The sequence below is a fragment of the Cyanistes caeruleus genome, chromosome 27, assembly GCF_971803275.1.
Source record: "Cyanistes caeruleus chromosome 27, bCyaCae1.hap1.1, whole genome shotgun sequence".
NCBI classification, from domain to species: Eukaryota; Metazoa; Chordata; class Aves; order Passeriformes; family Paridae; genus Cyanistes; species Cyanistes caeruleus.
Genome location: NC_141727.1, coordinates 139,356 through 149,543, shown reverse-complemented (window position 1 = coordinate 149,543; position 10,188 = coordinate 139,356). Strand labels below are relative to the sequence as shown.

General features: G+C 47.4%; 1 long non-coding RNA gene across 1 annotated transcript; it reads left to right on the top strand.

The window, feature by feature from the left end:
- Positions 1 to 7,143: 7,143 nt before the first annotated feature.
- On the top strand, positions 7,144 to 9,139 carry LOC147649112 (uncharacterized). The gene is made up of 2 exons (XR_015279544.1): positions 7,144 to 7,334; positions 8,686 to 9,139. It is a non-coding gene; the product is annotated as an uncharacterized LOC147649112 (long non-coding RNA).
- Positions 9,140 to 10,188: the final 1,049 nt, after the last annotated feature.

Sequence of the window (10,188 nt, the reverse complement as noted above, 5' to 3'; positions counted from 1 at the left end):
GGCAGTAGCTCCAACCTTGCGGAACGTGCCAATTCCGGGCTGCATGGGGGCGGTTTGAGCCCGGCACCACTAGATGGTAGTGTCTGTACGTGCCCAGCCCAAGCTTTCCACCTTCTGGGCTGCTGAGTGATCATCTCCCACACTGGAGAAGGACATTTGCCCCACGGAGGTTTCCAGGGAGTGTGGACACCATGAAACCCATCCCACTGACACAGCTCCTACAGCAACACTTAAGGCTAGGATTCTTTTTATTGCTACTTTAATTCCTGGAAGCGCTAAAGGGATCTCATTCCTTGGACCCCATCAGCTCCTTTTGTAAACTGTTTTCTGTTAATAAACCCCAAAAATAAGCAAAGCACTTCCAATGAAGTCCGGAGATGACAAAAGGTGCATTTTGTCTGATTTTCAACCTAGAATAGGGTTTTCTAGGTCTCTAGGGAATTTTCTGAAATGAAACACATCTCCCCATTCATTCTAGGGAAGCAGGTCCGTGTTGGAGTGTTGAAGTCCCAACATTTTCAATGGAAATCCACTTTCCAGAACAGGATGTATTGAAGGACATGGCTGTGGATGGTGAATACATTGGCATTTCGGAATAGTTCAGGATCTGGAGCATCTGCTGGGTAGAAAACTTAAGATTTGGAGGAGAAGAAAGAGCTGGAATTAAAAAAAAAAAAAAAAAAAAAAAGCAAGCAGCACCAAAATGCTGCATATCCCTCAGCACAAAATCACAGAATAATTTAGGTTGTTTTTTGGACTCCCTTTCCTCAAACATATTTCCTGAGAGAATTGGGATTGTTCAGCCTGGAGAAACAAAGCTTTGGAGTGACCTAATTGTGGCCTTACAGTACCTAAAGGAGCTGACAGGAAAGATAGAGACTCTTTTACAGGGGCCTGGAGTCACAGGACAAGGGGGAATGGCTTCCCACTATCAGAAGGCAGGGTTAGATGGGATATTGGGAAGGAATTGCTCCCTGTAAAGGTGGGGAGGCCCTGGCACAAAGTGCTCAGAGAAGCTGTGGCTGCCCCATCCTTGGAAGGGTCCAAGGCCAGGTTGGGCAGGGCTTGGAGCAGCCTGGGACAGTGGAAGGTGTCCCTGCCCATGGCAGGGGGTGGAATGAGATGGTCTTTAAGAACCCTTCCAACCTCTACCATTCTATGACTCTATGGTATCTCTCCACTGACTAACTCCACCTTTCCCCATAGCCCTGGGGACATGGTTGACATCCCAAACAGATTCCAGTTATTCCCTTAGCCAGCAAGGAGCTGTACGAAGCCCAGGACACACCAGGACTGGCATTCCCCTCCTTGCTCTCTGCTCCTACCTGGCCTCTCCTTAAGCAGCCCAGCAACAGGAGCACAGGGAGGCTGCTGGGTCTCTGCAAGTCTCTTTGGGTCACCGGCATGGGACACACCATGCATTCAGCACAGCTTAACTTCTCTCTAATTCTGCACTCCCCTTAATCTTGGGTTGAATTTTTGCTTTGCATTACATGGCAGAGAGGCACAGTGTGAACTTGGTGTGTCTCATCAGTGCCACCCCTCAGCAGGGCACAGGAAAAGGGGCTATGTTTGTGTGCTTGGTAGAGCACTGAAGGAGGTGATGGGTGATAAATGGCCATGGAAAGGTAATTTAATTCTACTTGGCTTCAGCATCCAACTCTGCTGGGAGGGAGGGAATTTCATTGCATTATTGTGGCCACATTTCTTCAGATCCTGAGATGGAAGGAGTGGGTGAAAGGCAAAGGAGTCACTATTACTATTATTAATAACCTCTTTTTGGCAAATTTCTCTGTGCTGACTGCCAGCATGCAGGGGAGTTCTGATATTTTCTTGCTACAGAGGGCACAACCACTGTGGATAATCTGGGCTTTGACCTGGCAACAGAGGAGACTTACTTGGCCCTTATCCATGAGAGGTGGCAAGTCTGGATTCTGTAGATGGAATCTCTCCAGCTACCCTTTTGCTGTCACTCCCAAAGCCTGAAATCTCCCTGGAGAACTTGTCCTGGCTGCTGGCAACACTCTCTGCTCCATTCAAACATTGCCTGGGCACTTCCCTAGGGCACGAAGGTGACACCCAGGACCTCAACTCCATCCGGGGCTCTATAGCTAGCAGGATTCACCTGACTAGCAAGGAAAGCCAGAAGCCTTAGGACAGAGAAAAGTAAGGCTAGGTATCTAAGGTATTTTTCCTTGGAGGAAACCTAGAATTCTTTGGAAACCAACAGATTAGTTTATAACCCACTTTTATATAACCCACTTTTATAGGGGGTTCAAAATTCCCGTGCCTGGACTTGGTTGAAGTCTCAGCACTGCCCAGCTCCCTGACCAGTGATAACATCTGCTATCAGGGTTCAAAGGGATTGGTTGGGATGCTCTGAGTTCAAATCTATCCTATCGCTGCTTACCCAGGGACTTCTTTATCAAACAAGGAGAGCCAAAATGGGTTTTTTATTTATGGCCAAATTTATTTGCCCAGCTATAGTCCAGCTGTGCTGTGACAATTCCCTCTCTTTGTTTTATTAAAAAATGCAAAGTGTTCTTTGTCCTCTTCTGCAGGCACCTTGCAGACCAGATGACAAAGACAACATGATGCCACAGATAATAAACTTAGTTTGAATGAGACTTTCCACTCAACAAGTCTAGTCTCCCCTAGCCAGTGATGCATTTCATGTATCACTGGAGTTGTAACATTCACATCTAGGAGCTGTTAAACCGAATACCAGCAATACAACTTTTCAAGATGGCATGCTGCAGGCTCATTACTTAGAAGCTACAATTCTACAACTTAACACTACAAACAATAAACAATTAAACTCAAAACCATTTCAATTAAAAGCACACATCTTTCTGCCATTGAGATGTGTCTCAAATGTTTGAATCTTGGGGTTCGAGTAGGGTGATGGGTAGATTGTCCTACCATTGTTGACAATCTTTTGCCTCTGACAAGTTGTCAGCTTTCTAGGTTGAAATACATGAGAACAGCCAAGACTTTTGACGGGGTTATACACCCACCTCACTCCCCCTTCCTTTGTTTTAATAACTAGGAACATAATTCAACCCCAGCAAAACATGGACCTTTGAAAAAAATTAACAAGGTGAAATTTACAACTGCTTATATGCTTTGCTATCACCCGGGGTCTGCCATCATTGAGGAGCCTCCTTTTCACAATGAGGACTTGGAAGGCCTCTTCCAGACAAGGCCTCCATGTCTACTTCAAAGGAAAGGGGTCCAGCTTCTGCAAAGCCCAATCAGCTAGTCAAAGAGACTTGCTTTCATTTTTTTGTGCAGAAACACCTGGCTTGACAGCACACTTTCCCTGCCAGTCAAAGTCATAGTTTGGCCAGAACTAAGACCTAGACTGTGAGGGCTTCCCTAACATATTCTGAAAAAGAAATCTTTCAGTAATAACTCATAGAACAGCTGATTTTGTTATCTATCTTTAGCTAAATAACCAATGATATTATATATAACTTGCAAATAGCTGTAACTACGTACACATATATACAATACCTTTGAAAGTATTTACCTTTTTGTCACAAACAAACCAATTCAAAACTATCAAAGAAAACATTTCTTTGTCTCAGTTTACAGGTCACATTTTGGTATATAATTAAAAATGACACATCTTTGTGTTTGTAATGTCCTTAAGATATTTGATTATTGAAGACGGAGGGACTTAAGGTATTTACTTACACAGCTATTGAACTACCACTAGCATACTTAACATCATCACTTAATGGTAGAAGGGTAAATAATGAACCTCTTTCTTTTGTTAAGACTTTTGAAATTCAGTTAGAGTTAGCTAAGAAAAAAAAAGAGGAAGGTGGTAATTTACAGTATACATGGGCTAATCAACAATTCTAATTAATTTAAACATGTTTTTTGGGATTATTATGTATCTTCAATTAGTATGTTTTCTTTAGGAAGATGTTGGGGGTTAGGTGTCCTTCTTTAGTTCTGTCTCACCTGTAGAATTTTTACCCATTAGTTGGGGAGGGCAGGGAGGGGGGGAACCTGACTGCTGCTACTTAGTATGTGCTTGAGAAACCCAAAGGGTTTGGCTGGGCCCAGGGGGGAAGGGGGCAGGAAAAAGGGAGGGCGGGGGTAGCTGGCTGGTTTCTTCAGCTTCAGAGAAGGACACTTTCCTGGGAGCTGTTGCTGCGGAGAGAAGGGAATTTCGCCATCACCCAGATGGAGCTGCTGCTTCTCCTTCTTCCTTGTTCTCGCACACCCTGTCCTGCCGGGACGTGTGTCAGTGCCAGGCACCACCGCGGAGCTGCTGTTCCACCTCATCCACCGGCCCGGGATCTCAGCTCATCCCTGCTGTTCCACCTGAGCCACCGGCCCGGGATCTCAGCTCATCCCTGCTGTTCCACCTCATCCACCGGCCCGGGATCTCAGCTCATCCCTGCTGTTCCACCTCAGCCACTGGCCCAGATCTCAGCTCATCCCTGCTGTTCCACCTGAGCCACCGGCCCGGGATCTCAGCTCATCCCTGCTGTTCCACCTCAGCCACCGGCCCAGGATCTCAGCTCATCCCTGCTGTTCCAGCTGAGTGTTCCTCAGAGCCCTGCAGGAGCACCGGCACTGCCCGAGGGGGTTTGTGAAACAAAGCCTCTCTTCCATCCCGTCTCAGCCGAGAAAGCTGTCACGGGGTCCCTGGTTCTGTTTTGTTGTTAACGCTGTAGTTATTGTTATTTGTTTGCCTCGTTATACATACTAGTAAAGAACTGTTATTCCTATCCCCAGATCTCTGCCTGAAAACCCCTTGATTTCAAAATTATAATAATTCGGAGAGGGGAGGTCTACATTTTCATTCCAAGTGAAGCTCCTGCCCTCCCTAGCAGACACCTGTCTTCTGAACCGAGACAGGAAAGTATAAAGACATGACCTCAGAGCTGTAGGACAAACTATTTTTGTTAATTTAGAAGTTTCTGTTATTACCTTCTCGTGTAGTTTTTAACTTTTCTGTAATCTCAAATTACTTTAGTTTTGTGATTATTGTATCTGTAGACTTAGCTACAAAAACTGAATGTTAAAAGCCATGTTTATATTTTGGTTCAAAAATAAGAAAACATGTAAATTAGTATTTTAGTGATGGCAGTGACAGACCAGCTATATTCAGAAACCTGCTATTGACTTTAACAGGAGTTGGTGTGAGTGAAATATGAAAGGTAGTTAGTGGTTTTCGGTATGAAAATACTTTTGTAGACATTGTAAACAAAGTGACAGGTGGAAAATATTTGGTTAGAAAATTTCATAACTGAAATTTGCTAATGAAACACTTTTAGTACTTCTATATTTGCTTTTATGAACTTAGAATATTTTTGGGGGGTCTTTAAAACAAAGAGTGTCTTTGAATTCTAAAATGTCACAAATATACTAAGTGTTATGTTGCTATTATCTAGAGTTATTATGAAGTGTGTTCAATTAGATACTGGGTTTTATCATCTGTATTTGAATTTGTAAGCATCAACACTGTAAGGTGATGAAGTCTAGATAAATATTACTGTGAATATTGTATGAGTACAGTGCATAAGTTCTTTCCAGAAATAGTTTATTACAAAGAGTTAAGGAAAAACATTCTTAATTTAGTATGCCTTATAATAAGGCTTTCCCTTTATAAACATATTTAGTAGGCTTTTTTTGATGGTCTCGATAATCTTTTAAGCTTTAGAGCTTTGCATTGTAAATCTGGCTGATTTGCTATAGATTTAATTGTTAGATACACTAAAAATACTCAACAGTTTTCATCCTTGAATAAAACTTTTGCACAATTTTAAATGACTGAGAACAAAACTTTATTTTGAAATCTTATAAATGAAATTGTAAGACTTTTGGAAGAGGAAAATAAATACCTTGGTGCTTCTTTTTCTGTGGAGGGTAAAAGACAGCCTGAAAAAATATTGTGAGTTTTATACAGAAGAAAACTATTAAATTTACCTATTTAAATATTACACAGTATTATATCGAAACTTCAATGTACATTTGAGAAGAAAAAATACTGTCAGTCATAGCATGAGGACTAAAGCTGTTGAAGGCACATAAGAGTCCAATATTAGATGAGTACTTGTTTTTATGGACAATTTTGCTGTGTCCGGTGTTTGAAAACTACTAAAGGAGCTTTTTTAATGTGTCTCAATTCGTGGGTAGTCTTCCTGGGGTTGCTCTGTATGCTGAGCACTTGCATTGCCATGGCTGAGTAGGCCGTGGCAGGCGGCGGCGGCCGGGACAGCCCTGCTCGCCGCGTCTCGATCGCAGCATCTCTTTAACACGGCTGTGTCTGCTCGGCTGTGCCGTCACACCGCCGTCCCTCGCGTCTCAGGAAGCAGGAACGGGACCTGCGGCAGCTGCTGAAGGACCACCCCAGGAGGCTGGGGGGGGCTACTTGGGACCCCTCCCCTAGGATGGGGTTACCCGCCCAGACAGGTCTTTTCTTCAGCACCATATCAGTTTACTAGGATGCACAGCAGACGGGAACTCTCGCTGTTGCAGGAGCGGGGACACGGCACTGCCTGTGTCGGTACCGCCCCCGCCGGTGCCACCGGGCTTTCCGGGTCGCCCCTCCCTCCGCCTCTATCGCCGCCGCTCCGCTTTCGCAGAGGGCAGGCCAAGAGGGGGCACCCTACTAGGAAGCGCCCCCCCGACCCCAGCCACTCGCCGCTACACGGCTCCAGCTGAGGCTGCATAGCACGGGGCGGCGCCGGTTCTTTCGTGATACTGTCAAGGTTCCCTCTAGGGCTAAACGGATCGGGGGACGGGGGGTTATCTTGTAGTCTTCCTTCCACAGCCCTGGCATCCTTACGTCCATTGGCGGCGCAGAAGGGACAGACACGGCTGCTGCTGTGGTTGCTGGGCAACGAAATTTTGCGTTTGTTTCAGGGAAGCTTTCGGCATGCGGTGGCCCCGCTCCGCTCTGCAGCTCCTCGCGGCCGCCCGCGGCCTGCAGGGCTCCCCAGCTCTTCGGGCGCTGGCTGCTTGTAGGTTTTTCGAGCTCTGGCTTTGTCACGACATGGGCTCCGGGGTTCTGGGTACCGGTAGCTCCCTACCGGCGCTTCTAGGTTTGGGCGCGCGCAGTTTTGCAGCGGCATTTCCGGCGTCGCGCTCCGCTTGACTTCCGGCTCCTGCCTGCGCGCCGAAGCTGGAAGTGGGCGTGCCAAGCGCGTCCATGGTGACGAGGAGCGTGTAACAAAGCCATGTTTTTTGCAGCCGGCGCGCAGGCGGTCCCGGGCACTCCGAGTATGCACCCGGCGGCGATAGTGGTGGTTGAGGCGCTCGCGGCGCGGGCGAACCCGCGCGTGGTGCAAATGCTGCCGGCGCTGCCGGAGGTGGGGGAGCTCCGAAGGATAACGGCCTCGGTTTCTCGCCCGTCTTGCGGGGGCGGTGGTGTGAGGCGGCCCGCGGCCCCGTGCGCCAGCGGCTCTACGCGTGGCACGAGCGGGCACGGGTGGGCCCGGCGGTGGGGCTGTCGGCTTCTCTTCCGGCTTCTGGCGCTGCGATGCTTCTGGGATCAGGTGGGCGCCCGGGAGTGCCGGGCGCAATGCAGGCACGACTTTGGCCCCTGCCCCCACTTGCCCGATGTGGCATCTTCTCTCCTGCGGGCTGCCCCCCGCGCTTCGCCTTTTTGGGATGTTTTGGCAGGCTACACGGACGGCGCACGGGCTCCGCCATCTTGAGCGGGAGCAGCTTCTGCGCCACCTGGCGACCGCCATCTTGGAGCTGTTCGGCTTTTCGGCGTGCTGTGTCCGCGGCCTTTCTACTGCCGTCCCTTCTCCGCTCGGCTTCTAACGGCCCCGTCAAGTTTGAAACAAGCTTCCACGGCTTTATAACATCTGCAGTGTCCACAGCCGCTTTTTAAGCCTGTTGCTCATGCTTTATTCTCCGTTAAAGTAAAAAAAGGCTTCCTAATTGGGTTTTCTTTCAGCGAAAACCACTCTTCCGTGTCTTTGGCACTGTTTTCTATATACAGGGATATATACAAAGAAATCTGGATTTGAACGAAATATATATACAAAGGAATCTGTATTTGTTATTCTGCCACAAACAGCTCTGCTCATGTATTTTTGCAACTTTCCATTGCTGGACAGCTTTACCTCCACACCTCGCTTTCTCAGCTTTCTTTTGCTGCTTGGACAGGCTGCGCATGCTGTCCTCTGTCTCTCCCGGTCTGCTCGTGGGATGGCTGTGTGCTCACACGGGGCACCACATGTTACACGCAGTTGTAAGCTGGAGATGGATTCACAAATCAAGTCTGATGAATGTGAGACAAACAAAAGATTTATTGTTCAGAACCCACCTTTATAGGGGGTTCAAAATTCCCATGCCTGGACAACTGATTGGTTGAAGTTTCAGCACTACGCAGCTTCTTAACGAGTGATAACATCTGCTTTCAAGATTGAAAAATACTACTTGGGATGCTCTACTTGAATTCAAATTTATCCTGTCATTGCTCACCCAGGCACTTGTTTATCAAACTAGGAGAGCCAAACTGGGTTTCTTTTTTATTTGTTTGCCCAGCTACAGTCCACCTGTATGCTATAACAAAAAATCATCCTCCCCTGTCTCAGCAGGGTCTAATACCTTATTTTTGTAGCTCCAGGTGCCACAGGGTCACCATGCTATGATGGGGATTTCTGCACCTGGATTTATTCCAGATTCTCACTTTTTCCCTTTTTCCAGTTTTTTCCAGATGCTCCTGGCTGTAAGAGCAGAGGTCAAGCTTTTCTCTTACTAGATGGGACACAGAAAAAGACAACCTTACCTTTTCTGGCTAATGATAAACTGCAGAGATTGTCCTCCCTGCCAGATACCTAACCAGCACTGTGAAAAATGGGGATGGATCCCCATGGCATAACATGATCTTCTCAAGGCTGCTGGGATCTCTGCTCCCTTTGAGCTCTGAAAACTCTGACCGCTCTCTTCCTCTTCAGCCCGTAGGAAAAAATTACTCAGGCTTGGATTACCAGAGGAATCCTCCACCTCTAAGCATTTGGGAAATGGGTGGATTTGGCAACTCTGCCCTGGGAGAATTGTTTCAAATTATGAAGATTGATAGATTGCGTTTGTGGGATAGAGAGGGAAGTGCCCCTCTTTTCTGGGGTATTTTATTACATAAATAAAAACATACACAAAATACAGGAGTCCCAAGATGAGATTTCCGGAAAAGCTTTATATCCGGTTGCACATCCAAAAGCATCTACACAGCTGCCGTCTGCTCAGCGAAGGCAGTGCCACCACAGGCATGTCACACCCCTGTGCAGTTTAAACCCCCAAGGTACCAGATCCTTCCAAAGCCATGGGTGCAGCAGCTGGTGCTGAGTGTGGCTAGACTGTTTCAGAAGCCCATGTTGCCCTCTTTTGTCCTCTGGTTGCTACCCACAGGAGCTCAGGGACCACACCAGCCAGTGTGGATGGATGGATGGATGGATGGATGGATGGATGGATGGATGGATGGATGGATGGAGACTCCCTCAAGTGTTGCAGAAAGAAGCCTCACAAAATTTTGAAAGAGGTGGGTCACCCTGTGCCTCCCTTTTTGCACGCTGTGAACAAAATTACAGAATCCCAGAATGGTTTGTAGGTGATCCACCCGTCATGGGCAGGGGCACCTTCATTATCCCAGGCTGCTCCAAGCCCTGTCCAGCCTGGCCTTGGACTCTTCCAGGGATCCAGAGGTAGCCACTGCTGCTTTGGGCACCCCATGCCAGGGCCTCCCCACCCTCACAGTGAAGAATTTCTTAGAGTATCCTGTCTAACCCTGCCCCATCAGTGTGAAGCCATTCCCCCTTGTCCTGTCACTCCAGGCCCTTATAAATAGTCTTTCTCCATCTGTTTTGCAGACTTCACTCAGGTACTGGAAACGGCCTCAGAGCATCTCATCTCCAGGCTGAATAATCCCAGTTCTCTCAGCCTTTCCTTGTACAAGAGGTGTTCTGTCCTTCTGATCATCCTAGTGGTCTCCTCAACTTCCCACCTTCCTCCTTCATCTTCTCTCCCTCTTCCTAGAAGGCCAAATAAATAAATACCTAAAGGGATGCTGAGAAGATGGACTGCACAGTGGTGCTGAGCAATAGGACAAGAGGCAACAGGCACAAATTCATGCCCAGGAAGTTCGATCTGAACATGAGGAAGAACTTCTTCATTGTACAGTGACCAAGCACTTGAACAGGTTGCCCAGAGGTA